Raw genomic sequence first — 12,906 nt, forward strand, 5'->3', positions numbered from 1 at the left:
AAAATTTGATTTATAAATTAGATGCAGAAAGAGATTCACAGCAACAGCTAATAATAAAACAGAATATATTGTAATAAAAGTTATGTAAACGCAATTCCTTTCTTTCAAAATACCTTATTGTGCTATTATCACCTTTCCTTTTGTCATGACCGTGATGATGTAAGAGGAGAATCATCTGCTTTTGCCAGTGTTGATGGACTAGGGTAAATGAAACTGGTGGGGGCAGCACCAAAACTCCAGATAAGGGGGAACTACTGTATGCTTTTTAAAAAATTTTTTGCTTGTTGATTCATCGCCTCCTTCTGTATTACACTTTTTTTTTTTTTTGCATGAAAATTTCTTTTCAGGGACACCTGGGTGGCTCAGTAAGTTAAGCATCTGACTCTTTGTTGGCTTCAGTCATGATCTCAGGGTGGGGCTGCAATGCTCAGTGCAAAGTCCGCCTGTCCCTCTCCCTTCCCTTCTGCTCCTCCCCTTGCTGGCTCTCCTTCTCTCAAATAAATAAATAAATAAAATTAAAATTAATTCAAAAATAACAAAATAAAATTTCTTCTCACTAAAAGAGGTATCAGTTTCCAAAGAGTGGGATGTATATTTGTAACTGAGATTTGTGTTGCCTTGTGAAAGCCTTCCATTCCACATTGTTGTTTGTTCTTGGCATATTGGCACCTGTGGAAGAAATGCCAGTGCTATAAAGCATTTATAACTGAGCTCTGTGATTACTGTAACTGATAAGATATCATCTTCTGGCACAGTGTGGCATGCGGTCTGCGCTACACACTATGTCACGCTGCTGATAAACTTGGCCACCGAACTTTCTATCAAGTAAGATATACATAGCTGTTATCATCCACTGTTTTAAGACCACCACCCCTACTCAACACTGTCTAGACCATTATGAGGGCTAGCGAAGATTTATATAACATAGAAACAGGAACTTTGTCAGAGGAGAAATGAAACCCAACATCAACCAGTTATTTTAGCTTGTATGGCAAAATCGCCTTATGGCCAATTAGTCATGTGACAAAAACGTTTGCAGCAAAGGTGTGTACAGCAAAGATGCTTACAGCAAAAATATCAGAGGCGAATAGACACTCCTGAGCCTGTTCATTGCTGTTGATGTGACAAGCCACTCTCATTTTTTTACTTGCTTTTAATTATTCATCAAGTGAAGCATCTTCTCAAATGCTTCTTACCTCTGAGTTTGTTCTTAAGTAGTTGGTTCTTTATTGGAAAAAAATTCAATTTATTACATTATATTGTTTCCTCCAGGAAGGGCTCATTATTCTCAAGAGAATACGTGGAAGCTCTTACTTCCTATAACACACAGGAGTTTCGCACTTCCTGTAGGAAAAGTGGCTATTCATTTCAGCAGCAGCCAAATACAGAGCACTTGAAGTCAGATACAAGGAGTCATCGCAGGAAACCACTTCTCCTGGTTTCAAGGGCTTCGGAGGTAAATTTATAGACTCCTCACACAGGAAGAAGTCATTTCACACTGCAAATATAAATTTTCCGCAGCCAAAAGGATACAGAGAAAGAGAGAGAGAGAGAGAGAGAGAGAGAGAGATCATTAGTTGTTTAACTCAAGTTTGAGTCAAAAGAAACGTCAAAATCTTGATATAAGGAGGCTGGTCTTGATGGATGGACGCCATTCATGTCCATCCCAGCCTCCTGCCAGAGGCCTTTCCTTTACTGCATAGGCTGAAAAACAGAAAAGGATACTTCCCACCCTCCTTTGCCACTAGAGTTTCAGAAGTGAATTGGGATCTGCAATTAGATGCTGTGGCCCAAGATTGGAGAGGAGCAGGTGAGACAGGGTGTCTTCCTGTGAGGACAAGCAAGGTCAAAAGCAACTGTACTTTCCAGGAGCATTCCAGCATCGTGGGCACCTCTCCGTGTAAAAAGAGTGGTCCTCGATGTCCGGATCAGAGGTAACATGGCAGTGTTTCAGATCATTCCTGGAGGCCGCACCTCAGAACCCTCACTTCCAACCCTTCCAACCACTCTGTAAACCCCTGATTACATTCCTTCTACAATCAGTGGGCATAGTTTCTCATTCCCCCAGCTGAACCCTGACTGATACAGTTCAAAAATACTAATCCTGTTGAAGCCAGGCAAGATACAAGAAGGAAAAGCATGGACAAAAGCAGTGCTGTCGTGAGTCAGGCTTATTACGGGTTTCCTAACATTTTAGTCAGAAAACCTCATCCCTGTAGAAAATTTGAGAAGTATGGAAAAGGCCAAAGAACAAAATAAAAATTATCTGTTATTGCACAAGAATCAACTATTGATGAGAAGAAAAGATTTAACTCCACGAAGATATAGTCCTAATGGGCCAGCTGTTGCTGTTCATTTGTACGCAGAATCACTGGCTCAGCCAAGGGGAGCCTGGGCTGATTTTGGTGCTCACACTTAATACCTACAGTGAGACTGCAGAGCAGCTCCCAGCCCCTTCCCAAGAGTAAGGGAGAAAAGTTGAAGCATTAGAATGTGCCAAAATACCCAATCTGCCTCCTAGGTCTAACCTACTTGGCCATAGTACTGGGAGGCTGAGTATCTGTACTCTTTCCCTCTCCAATCACCCCCCTGGAGAGGGTTCTCCATATCCCTCTAGCCCTGGCTGCAACCTAAAATCTATTTGTCTAATTATTTCATCTGGGCCTCTTCTTCCCACCTTTTATCCAAGACCAGTTTCCTTCCAGAGACCCTTTCCCTCTCTGTCCAAGAAAATAATAATAATAATAATAATAATAATAATAATAATAAGCAGCTATCATTTATTGAACACTCTAAGCTACCAAGCAGGTAATCCTCCTAAGAACCCTACAAAGTAAGAATTATTTTCATGTTACAGATGAGAGGCTCAGAGAAACCATTTCCCAACACTCTACAACTCATGAGAGGTGGAAGCAGTGTTCAAGTACACAACCATCAGGTCTCAAAACCTGAGTTTTGATCCCTACTCTCTCTCCCACTCTTAGAGCCCTGGGAAAGTGCCTCTGACCTGCTGTTGTCTTTGGGGAAGCTGCCACTCTACACGGAGGCCTGTTTGCACATAAACACTTTTTTTCTTCAATCACGTCTTTATTGCGATCTAATTCACATGCCATAAAATTCACATGCCATAGTTTGTAGAAAACCGGAGTTATGCATCAGTCACCACTATCAGATTCCAGAACATTTTCAACATTGTGAGAAGAAATCCCATTCCCATTAGCAGTCATTCCCACTCCCCCATCCTTCTAGTCCCCAGAAATCACTCATCTGTTTATCTCTATTGATTTGCCTATCCAGACATTGCATGTAAATGGGATCATACGATCTGAACTTTATTCCTTTTTATGAATAATATTACACTGTATATCTACACAGATATACTACTATTCTTTATCCATTCATGTCAGTTGATGGACATTTGGGTTGTTTCTACTTTTTGGCTATTATGAATCATGCTACAATGAACATTTATGTATGAATTTTTGTGTGGTTCAATTCTCTTGGGTATGTACCTAGGAATTGAATCGCTGGATCATACAGTAAATCTATTTTATCTTTTTGAGAAACTGCTAAACTGTTCTCCATACCAGTCACACCATTTCACATTCCCACCAGAAATGTATGAGGGTTCCAATTTTTCCCCATGCTTGTTACTGTCCATCTTTTCCAAGATGGCCATTCTAATAGGCATGAGATAATATTTCACTGTGGTTTGGTCTGTATTCCCCTAATGATTGATGATGTTGAGCATCTTCTCATGTGCTTATTGGTTGTTCACATACCTTTTTTGTTCATTGTCTCTTCAAGTCTTTTTTTTTTTAAGATTTTTTTTAAATTTTTATTTATTTATGATAGTCACAGAGAGAGAGAGAGGCAGAGACATAGGCAGAGGGAGAAGCAGGCTCCATGGACCGGGAGCCTGATGTGGGATTCGATCCCGGGTCTCCAGGATCACGCCCTAGGCCAAAGGCAGGCGCCAAACCGCTGCGCCACCCAGGGATCCCTGTCTCTTCAAGTTTTTTTCCCTATTTTCAGTTTGGTTACTTGTCTTTTTATTATTGGTTTTAAGAGTTCATCATATTTCCTGGGTATAAGCCCCTTGTCAGATACATGATTTGAAAATATCTTCTCCCACTTTATTTTTTTAAATATTTTTAAAAGATTTTATTTATTTATTCATGAGAGACAGAGAGAGAGGCAGAGGCAAAGGCCAAGGGAGAAGCAGGCTCCATGCAGGGAGCCCGACGTGGGACTTGATCCCAGGCCTCCAGGATCACGCCCTGGGCTGAAGGCAGCGCTAAACCACTGAGCCACCCAGGCTGCCCTCTTCTCCCATTTTCTGTGCTGTCTTTTCAACTTCTTATTTTGATGAACTCTAGTTTATTTATTTTTTTCTTTTGTTGCTGTGTTTTTGGGGTCTCATTTAAGAAACTGTTGCCTAATCCAAGTCATGAAGATTTAATTCTGTTTTCTTCTAAAGGTTTTTTAGTTTTAGCTCTTATATGTATGTTTTTTATTCATTTTGAGTTAATTTTTGTATTAAGCTGAATTTTCGATTGAGCTAAATTTTGTATATTGGTGTGAGGTTAGGGTACAGTCTCACTTTTTTGAATGTGGATACCCAGTTGTCTCAACACCATTTGTTGAGGATATTATTATTTACCCATTGAATAGTCTTGGTACCTTTATCAAAAAATCAATTGCCACTGATTTATTTTGGGATTCTCAATCCTATTTCACTGATCAACATGTCTATCCTATGCACGTACCACACTATTCTGGTTACTGTAGCTTTGCAGTATGTTTTGAAATTGGGAAACATGGGTCTTCCAACATTGTTTTCCTTTTCACGATTACTTTGGCTATTGTTTTTGGCTATTTATGGTCACTTACAGTTCCATATAAGTATTAGTATTAGCTTACCTATTTCTGTAAAAAAAAAAAAAAAGTTGGAATTTTGATAGGGATTGCACGGGATCTGTAGGTCAATTTGTGGAGTACCACCATCTTAACAATAGTAAGTCTTCCGACCCATGAACATGGGATGTCTGCTTATGTATTTAGGTCCTCTTTAATTTCTTTCAATAATGATTTGTAGTTTTGAGAATATATTTCTTATTCTTTATTTTTTATTCCTAAGTATTTTATTCTTTCTGATACTATTGTAAATGGGATTGTTTTTACATTTCATTTTCAGACTGTTCATTGTTAGTGTATAGAAATACAACTGACTTTTATAGATTGATCTTGTATCTTGCAATTCTGTTCTAATAGATTTTTTCCTTTGGCATTTTTATATACAATATCATATTATCTATGAACAGACATAGTTTTACTTCTCCATTTCCAATATGAATGCCTTTTATTTTTTTTCTTGCCTAATTTCTTTGGCTAGAATCTCCTGACATTAGGGGGAAAGCATCTCATCTTTTACCACTAAGTGTGATGTAGCTGTAAGGTTTTCATAGACGACCTTTACCAGGTTGGGAGAGGTTCAATTCTGTTCCCAGTATGAGTATGTTTATCATGAAAGAATGTTGGATTTTGTCAAATGATTCTTCTGTGTCTGTTGAGATGATGACATAGGTTTCATCTTTCATTTTATTAATAAAGTGTATTATATTGATGTTCATAAACTCTCCATGTATGGGTTCAAGAGAAAAGTAGAGCTGTGTTCAAATAGTGGGCCTACCTAATCCCTGGCAGGTAGAGTCTGTACACAATGGAATCGGTGACAATTACTGAGAATATTTTATGCCACACGGTTAAATCTCCTGAGCTCCAAAGCAGCAATTCTCTCTGATTCATCCCAAAGGACACCCCCTCTCTGCTCAAAAACCTCTGGTGATAAGGAACTCACCTTCTAGGATGGAGAGAAGTGGCAGGCCTGGAAACAAACTTGAAGAGTGCCAAACAATTTATGGCAAGAACTGTATCTCCTTTAAATAGAGTCCAAGCATTCTTAATTATATAAGACAGAAACCCCAGCTCAAACCAACTTAAGTGAAAGGAGATTTATTAGAAAGCTAGCAGGGTTGTCAAAGAATTGAAGGAAGATCTTCAGGGATCAGGACAGCTCAGAGCTCCCAAGGATTGGCACTGGACAGCCGACCCTGTCAGGACTTCCCTCACCTTCCTGCTTCTCTGTCACACTGTCATGGCTGAGGGTGTAACCACCACCAGCTTGGGGGTAACCTCCCTGCCAGCTCCAGTTAGAAAAATGCCTGGGAAGGATTTTCATTGGCCTGCCTGGGTCACATGCCTTCTCTGGGACAATCACTGTGGTCAGGGGAATGAGCGTCTCTCAATGGCCCCGCTTGAGTTGTACGGACTTTTCCCAATTGCCAAAGGGCAGGAGACTGTGATGGAGCAGGAAAGAAGCTGCTCCCAGATGCAAAATCAATTATTACCGGGAGGATGACAAGAGGGGTGCTGGGCTGACACCAGCATTATCTCATTGCCAATCTCCTTGGGGCACAGTCTTAGGAAGATTCATGCTTCAAGTAGAGACATGTTATTGAGGGGAATTTGAAGGACTCTCTTACCTCCACTGAAACATCGTCACAGGTTATCAGAGTACTGAGCCATAACCCAGAGAAACCTTCAAGGGCTAAAACCCAAGATGGGACATGTATCAGTTTTCTAGAGCTGCCATCACCAAGTATCACAGAGTGGATGGCTTAAACAACACAGATTTACTTTCTTAAACTTCCGGAGGCTGGAAGTCTAAGATGAAAGTGGCAGTGGGGCTTGGTTTCTTCTAGGCCTCTTTCCATGGCTTGCAGATGGCTGCCTTCTCACTGTGTCCTCAGAGGGTCTCCTCCCTTGTGCACACATATTCTGGGTGTCTCTGTATGTGTCCTAATCTCCTCTTCTTGTAAAGACACCAGTCAGATTGAATTAGAGCCCACCATAATAGCCTCATTTTATTTTAATTACCTCTTTAAAAGTTCTATCTCCCCAATGTAGTCACATTCTGAGGTACTGGGGTTAGGCCTTCAAGAGATGAATTTGGCACAATTTAATCTATAAGAGGAAGTTAAGAGAAGATATGTGCCAGGTGATATATTATGAGAGTACTTTTATTTTGGAGCCAGAGAGAAAACCTGCATTGAATTCACAGGTAAGGCACCACGTAGCTCGGGACAACCAAGATACAATTTGCATTTGGAGGGACTAACCAAATGTCAGTTGAATAGATCCCCTGCTCAGTCCATTCATTTTATAGGTGAAGAAGCTGGGGTGCAGGAAAGAGGCATTACCCTCTACTAGCCTACACAGAAAAGCCAAAAAGCATAGAGGTCAGAGCGGATGGGGCAAAGACAGCTGTCCATCAAAGAGACCCTTCCAGATGGTGAAATGAGACACTCAGGTTGGGCCACCATTCCCCAGACCCTCTGCATCTATGCGTGTCCACATGAAGCAGTTGGGATCACAGCAGGAAAGGCACACTCTACCAGACAATTGTGAGAAGTTTAATAACAAGACCATGTACAAGGATGAGCGCAGGGTGTAGAGAAAGCAGCAAATGATGGTGCGGTTTCCTGGGGCTGCCAACAGTGGGCAGTGGTTCAGTCTAAAACGGCAAGTGAAAAGAACAGGAACAGAACTGGAAGGAGTGACTGTATGGAGAGGGCAGAGACAGAAACATGGCCTTTAGTAGAAGAACACAGCCAAACTATGCACCTGGCTGGCACCGGGTGGAAAGTCTCCCAGTCAAGGAGGGAACTAGGAGAAATGCATACCTTGGCCACATCCTCCAGTTTTCCTGCCAGTGGCTTCCTTGACCAAACTCCAAGCAGAGGACAAAGGAGCCCCTTGGCGCAATCCATACAGGTCAGCCTCCTGGCCATGAAGCAGGAGAAAGAAGGCTGGAGAGTGGAAGAAAGAAGGGTAGAAAGTCATTCAGAAGGAGCAAGGAACATATATATCTGTATGCCATCGGCCTGAGTTCTGGCAATGGAATGTGGGCAGAAATGATGGGTGCCTCCCTCACCCCAATCGAACCCATGAAAACCACCCTCACAGTCCTCTGGGCCTCTCCCTTCCCCACCAGCTGCCTGGAGGTCAAGCCCCCATGGAAACCATATGAAGAAGATAACAGTAGCGCCTCCAGCAGCCTGAGTCCCCAAATGACTTCGTGGAGAGAGCCCCCCAACCAAACTTTACATGACTGAGAAACAAATGTCTACCATACTAAGCCACTGAGACTCTAGTTCATATGATACAGCTAACATGACCTTAACTAATACAGTAGGAGCAGATTAAACAGGACTGGCTTCCTTAGAACAAGAACTGGATTTTGATCTGGGCATGTCCAACTCACCATAGTCAAATGAGTGAACTTGCACTATCAGAAAGGCACTTCATCTGGCTGAAAATCCAGATGAGGTTGACCCACTAAGTCTTTGTTTCTGCTATTTCTCTGGGGACCTTCTGCTGTTGGCTCCAGTTCAGATCTTCTGCTTGTCAAAGGTCCATTTTTTTCTTTTTGTGGCTGATTGAGACCCAAGTTGTTAAATTATTCACCCTTCAGCCAGGAAAACATAACACTCTTTATTGCAAATCCCATTAGAGTTTGTAAGAGGCTGGAGTTGGGATGATCTGTTCCAAAGCTTGGAAAGGAGCCTGGATGAAAGCCAGGATCCCAGACCCTTGGGCTCCCCTTGACATCTCTGATCTTCCATTGTCCCATCCCTAAAACGGGACCAGATTGTGATCCTCATACAAGATGGTAAGAAGAAAAGTGCTTTGTCAGATGCTTCAGAATCTCTTTGGGGGGCACCCCGGGTGGCTCAGCGGTTTGGCGCTGCTGTCAGCCTGGGGCGTGATTCTGGAGACCCGGGATTGAGTCCCACGTTGGGCTCCCTGCATGGAGCCTGCTTCTCCCCCTGCCTGTGTCTCTGCCTTTCTCTCTGTGTTTCTCTGTGTCTCTCATGAATAAATAAATAAAATCTTTTAAAAAAATCTCTCTGGAGATTTACTCACCAGGTCTAGCCACCCCCAGGCATCTGCTCCCTGATAATCCGATATGCACCCTCCATCCCAGATCACAGGTTGAAAACCTGAGCATGTCACTAGCTGGAGTGCATGACTGAAGGGAAATCCCTTCCTGATAAGAACTGCTGGGATTTCAAGGGTCATATTTAGAAGTCTGGGCTTTCTAGTCAGAGTGCTTCGAACAATGCACAGCGCTTTCTTGAGTTGTGGAAATGGGCCTGGCCTGGAGAGTTCAAGCCTGTTCAGAAGAATTTATTATCTCATTGGCCTTAGTTTGTGGTTCCCCCACAGGGAAAAGAGAGGACTGGAGAGGATTAGCTCTGTGTCAATTTGGTCTTCTCCTTCCAGCCTTTCCGTCTGCAATGTTCATATCCATGAGGATTGCGTCTGATTGCACATAACAGGAACTAACAACAGTGTCTATCTCAAAAACACTCAGAAACAGTACCTGTCTCACTTTCACGGCGTGAATCACAGGCCAAGAGAAGGATGGATACACTATGGGGAATCATTCCTGCTTTCACATGCTTGTCACCTCTCTGATAGCTCAATTTAGATCTCCCCCCTCACTTGACCCCATTGCATCTTCCTTCCTGGCACTTACCACACCACTCAATATCAGATTCACTCTTTCTTGTTTACTTATGTCTTCTCTAGTTTCTAGAATTGTGCCTACCTTATAGTAGGTGCTCAAGAAATACTCGTTAAGGGACACTTGGGTGGCTCAGTGGTTGAGCGTCTGCCTTCTGCTCAGGTTGTGATCCTGGGGTCCTGGGATCAAGTCCTGCATAAATAAATAAAATAAATAAAATAAATCAGGCTCCCTGCAGGGAGCCTGCTTCTCTCTGCCTGTGTCTCTGCCTCTCTCTCTCTCTCTCTGTCTCTCATGAATAAATAAATAAATAATTTTTTTTAAAAAAATAAATACTCATTAAATAATCAAATGCATCATTGCATTGGCAATTTCTCAACAACTGAATGCGGCAAGCAGGGTAAAGGATGCTGTTAATCCCTTTACAGATAGGGAAACTGAGGCCCAGAAGGTTGACTTCAGTAAAGCCACCAGGGAACTCAGGTAGCCCCAGTCCTTTGATTCCTAATCAAGGCCCAGGGGGTGGGAGGTTAGGAGATAGAGAGGCTTTCCGACATACCCCTGGCCTGTGTCCCAGATCTGTGAAAGATCTCTTTGGGGCTGCTGTTCAGAAACTTGACAAATTACTCAGGGATAAGGTGATTTAAAAGAAAAGGAGATAATAAATTATTTCCAACAAAGAACCTGGTACTAGGGATTTTAGAAACCAGTGGCCTGGGACGCCTGTGTAGCTTAGCGGTTGAGCGTCTGCCTTTGGCTCAGGTGGTGATCCTGGGATGGAGTCCCACATTGGGCTCCCTGCATGGAGCCTGCTTCTCCCTCTGCCTGTGTCTCTGCCTCTCTCTGTGTGTGTCTCTCATGAATAAATAAATAAAATCTTAAAAAAGAAGAAGAAAGAAAGAAAGAAGAAGAAGAAAGAAGGAAAGAAGAAAGAAAGAAAGAAAGAAGAAAGAAAGAAAGAAAGAAAGAAAGAAAGAAAGAAAGAAAGAAAGAAAGAAGAAAGAAAGAAAGAAACCAGTGGCCTGAGTGTTGGACAAGGAAGGGTGATATTATCACCCAACAGGTGGCTTTTGGATGGCCTCAATTTCACCCCTACCCCTACCTCCACTACTTACCCTGCCCCCATAGGTGGTGAGCTCCCCGTCCCCGGAGGTGTTTAAGCAGAGGCTGGATGTCTGCTTACGGAGTATGCCAGAGTTGGGGTTTTGTATTCCCGTCCTGGTAGGAGAGGGCAGGCCGCCCAGACACAGAACAGGTGGTGTAGGCAGTGGGTCCAGCACCCGCAAGGAAAGGAGGCTTTGCGCCACCTGGTGGACCTATCTTTGAACTGCAGGCCTTTCCAGGGGGAGAAGCCCAGCTCCTGAGTGTCCCCAGAGTCCTGGGCAGTGAAGACAGATTAGGCCTCTGACGGCCTCACAAGGACCCGAGTTAGTGTGTGAGAGCTCGGCGGGGCCTCAGCGTAGATCCAGGCACCAGCAGGCTCCCGAGGGGCAACTGTTACAGGGAGGATTTATTAACAGGACTCAAGACTTGCTAAGGCATGTGCCTGGGATTGGAGGGGACACAGCCCCCCTAAACTCAATCCAGATTCCTGGGAGGACAAACTGAGAAGTCACCTGGCAGGAGGAGGCTCGTTTCTTCATTCTGCTTGCCTCTGTATCTGGGAGTGACCCTGGACTGTCTTTGCCCAGAAGTAAAACTTCCCAATTCAGCTCCACATGAGGCTCCGTAAAACCACCCATAAAAAAGCAACAACTCGGGATGCCTGGGTGGCTCAGTGGTTCAGCGCCTGCCTTTGGCTCAGGGTGTAATCCCGGGGTCCCAAGATTGGGTCCGCATCAGGCTCCCTGCATGGAGCCTGCTTCTCCCTCTGCCTGCCTCTCTCTGTGTGTCTCTCATGAATAAATAAATAAAATCTTAAAAAAAAGAAAAAAACCCTAAAAGTGTTTTGCCCAGTGGATGTCACGTCCAAAAGAGTCTGTGTACCAAAGTGCATATTTTCATTATGTTTGTTATTGGATTGCATCATTCATTATCATCAAAGGCCCTTTACAACTGCTACTAGAAGCCACGACGGGCCTTGCCCATCACCGGGACCACATGGCATGCCTTTAATTGAGCAAAAGCGTAGACGTTTGAAAGATCAGTGAGTCCATGCAGCCCCCTGTGAGGTAAGTGTTGGATTATGCTCAGCCCCCCTAAAACACTGAAATGGGCTCTGGCTCCCAGCCCAGCCTTCCTTCTGCTCTGGGCAGTGAAGCTCAGGGCTCAGTTACTCCCTAAGGGATATGTACTCCCTGCCCAGCGCTGAGCCCTGGCCAGCTGCCCCTCTCACCACTTCTCCTTTCATTTTCACTTCAGTTCTGAGAAGAGGGCATAGTTTTAACCAACAGTTCATCCCAAGCCTGGTCCTGGGTGACGGAGGGCCATCAGGATCCTGCAAAGTGGGGCAGGGAACCCCGGTCCAGGACCTGAGGTTTTCTCCTGAGTGAACACTTGAAGGCCCCCTGTGTGAACTGGCTCTAAATCATGTTTTTCCCCAGCATCAGCTGGCCCATGAAGTGGGGTATATGCAGTTGGTGCTGTTGGGAGTTTCATCTTGTAGGTCCTTATGGGTTGACACAGGACAGCCCCTGCCTGTTCCCAAAGGCTCTCTCCTCCCCCTTGTGATGATCTCAGCCCCAGTCCTGGTCTATTTTCCCACCTTGTGAACAAGGCTGACCCAAGGATGTAACTCGGGGACCCCTTTGCCCTGGCCCAGGGACGGGCCTCTGTGGTCAGCCCCTGACCTACCCTCCACTCACAGTGATCAAGAAGCCCACAGCCCCACCACACCTCCAGGCTCTCCAAAAAAGGGAAAAACAGAGCAGAAGCCTATAGGATCCTCCTAGGGGGCACTCTCTCTGGCACCTCCCAAGCAGAATTCACCAGTGTTTTGTCCTCACTGTCTCCAGTGGGCATGGACTGTGACAAGGTCTAATGTGTGAACTTCCCCAAAGGCAGGGCCACATCCTCCTTCCTATGCCACCCCCATATTAGCAATGAATTTACAAGGCTTTGGGAATTTTAAAAAATTAAGTTCATGATTAAAATATTTTTAAAATATGCACATTCTGATTTTCAGAACAGCATACTCGAAACTCCCTGCCCAAATCTTGAAGCCATCCCAGGGCAGCTTAGTTCAATAGTCCCTCCGGGTAGCCAAGTCAGCACACAGGAAGGGACCTGGCATTCCACAGACTCTTTCTGAGCCAGGATCACCTTCGTATTTACCGCCAGAAGCTGGATAGTTTGGAGGTATTAAGACCTCGCTC

The 12,906-nt window shown here is 44.1% G+C and overlaps 1 protein-coding gene across 1 annotated transcript in view; it reads right to left on the reverse strand.

Moving 5' to 3' along the window:
* BNIP5 (BCL2 interacting protein 5) overlaps positions 1-10,832 on the reverse strand; it is a 48,863-nt gene extending 38,031 nt beyond the window's left edge. Inside the window, exons 1-2 of the mRNA XM_072730982.1 lie at positions 10,708-10,832; positions 9,677-9,784 (exon numbers count right to left, since the gene is read on the reverse strand). The gene's annotated coding sequence lies outside the window, so the exon portion shown is untranslated. The remainder of the gene's footprint in view (positions 1-9,676; positions 9,785-10,707) is intronic.
* Positions 10,833-12,906: the final 2,074 nt, after the last annotated feature.

Source organism: Vulpes vulpes, chromosome 1, assembly GCF_048418805.1.
Source record: "Vulpes vulpes isolate BD-2025 chromosome 1, VulVul3, whole genome shotgun sequence".
NCBI lineage: Eukaryota > Metazoa > Chordata > Mammalia > Carnivora > Canidae > Vulpes > Vulpes vulpes.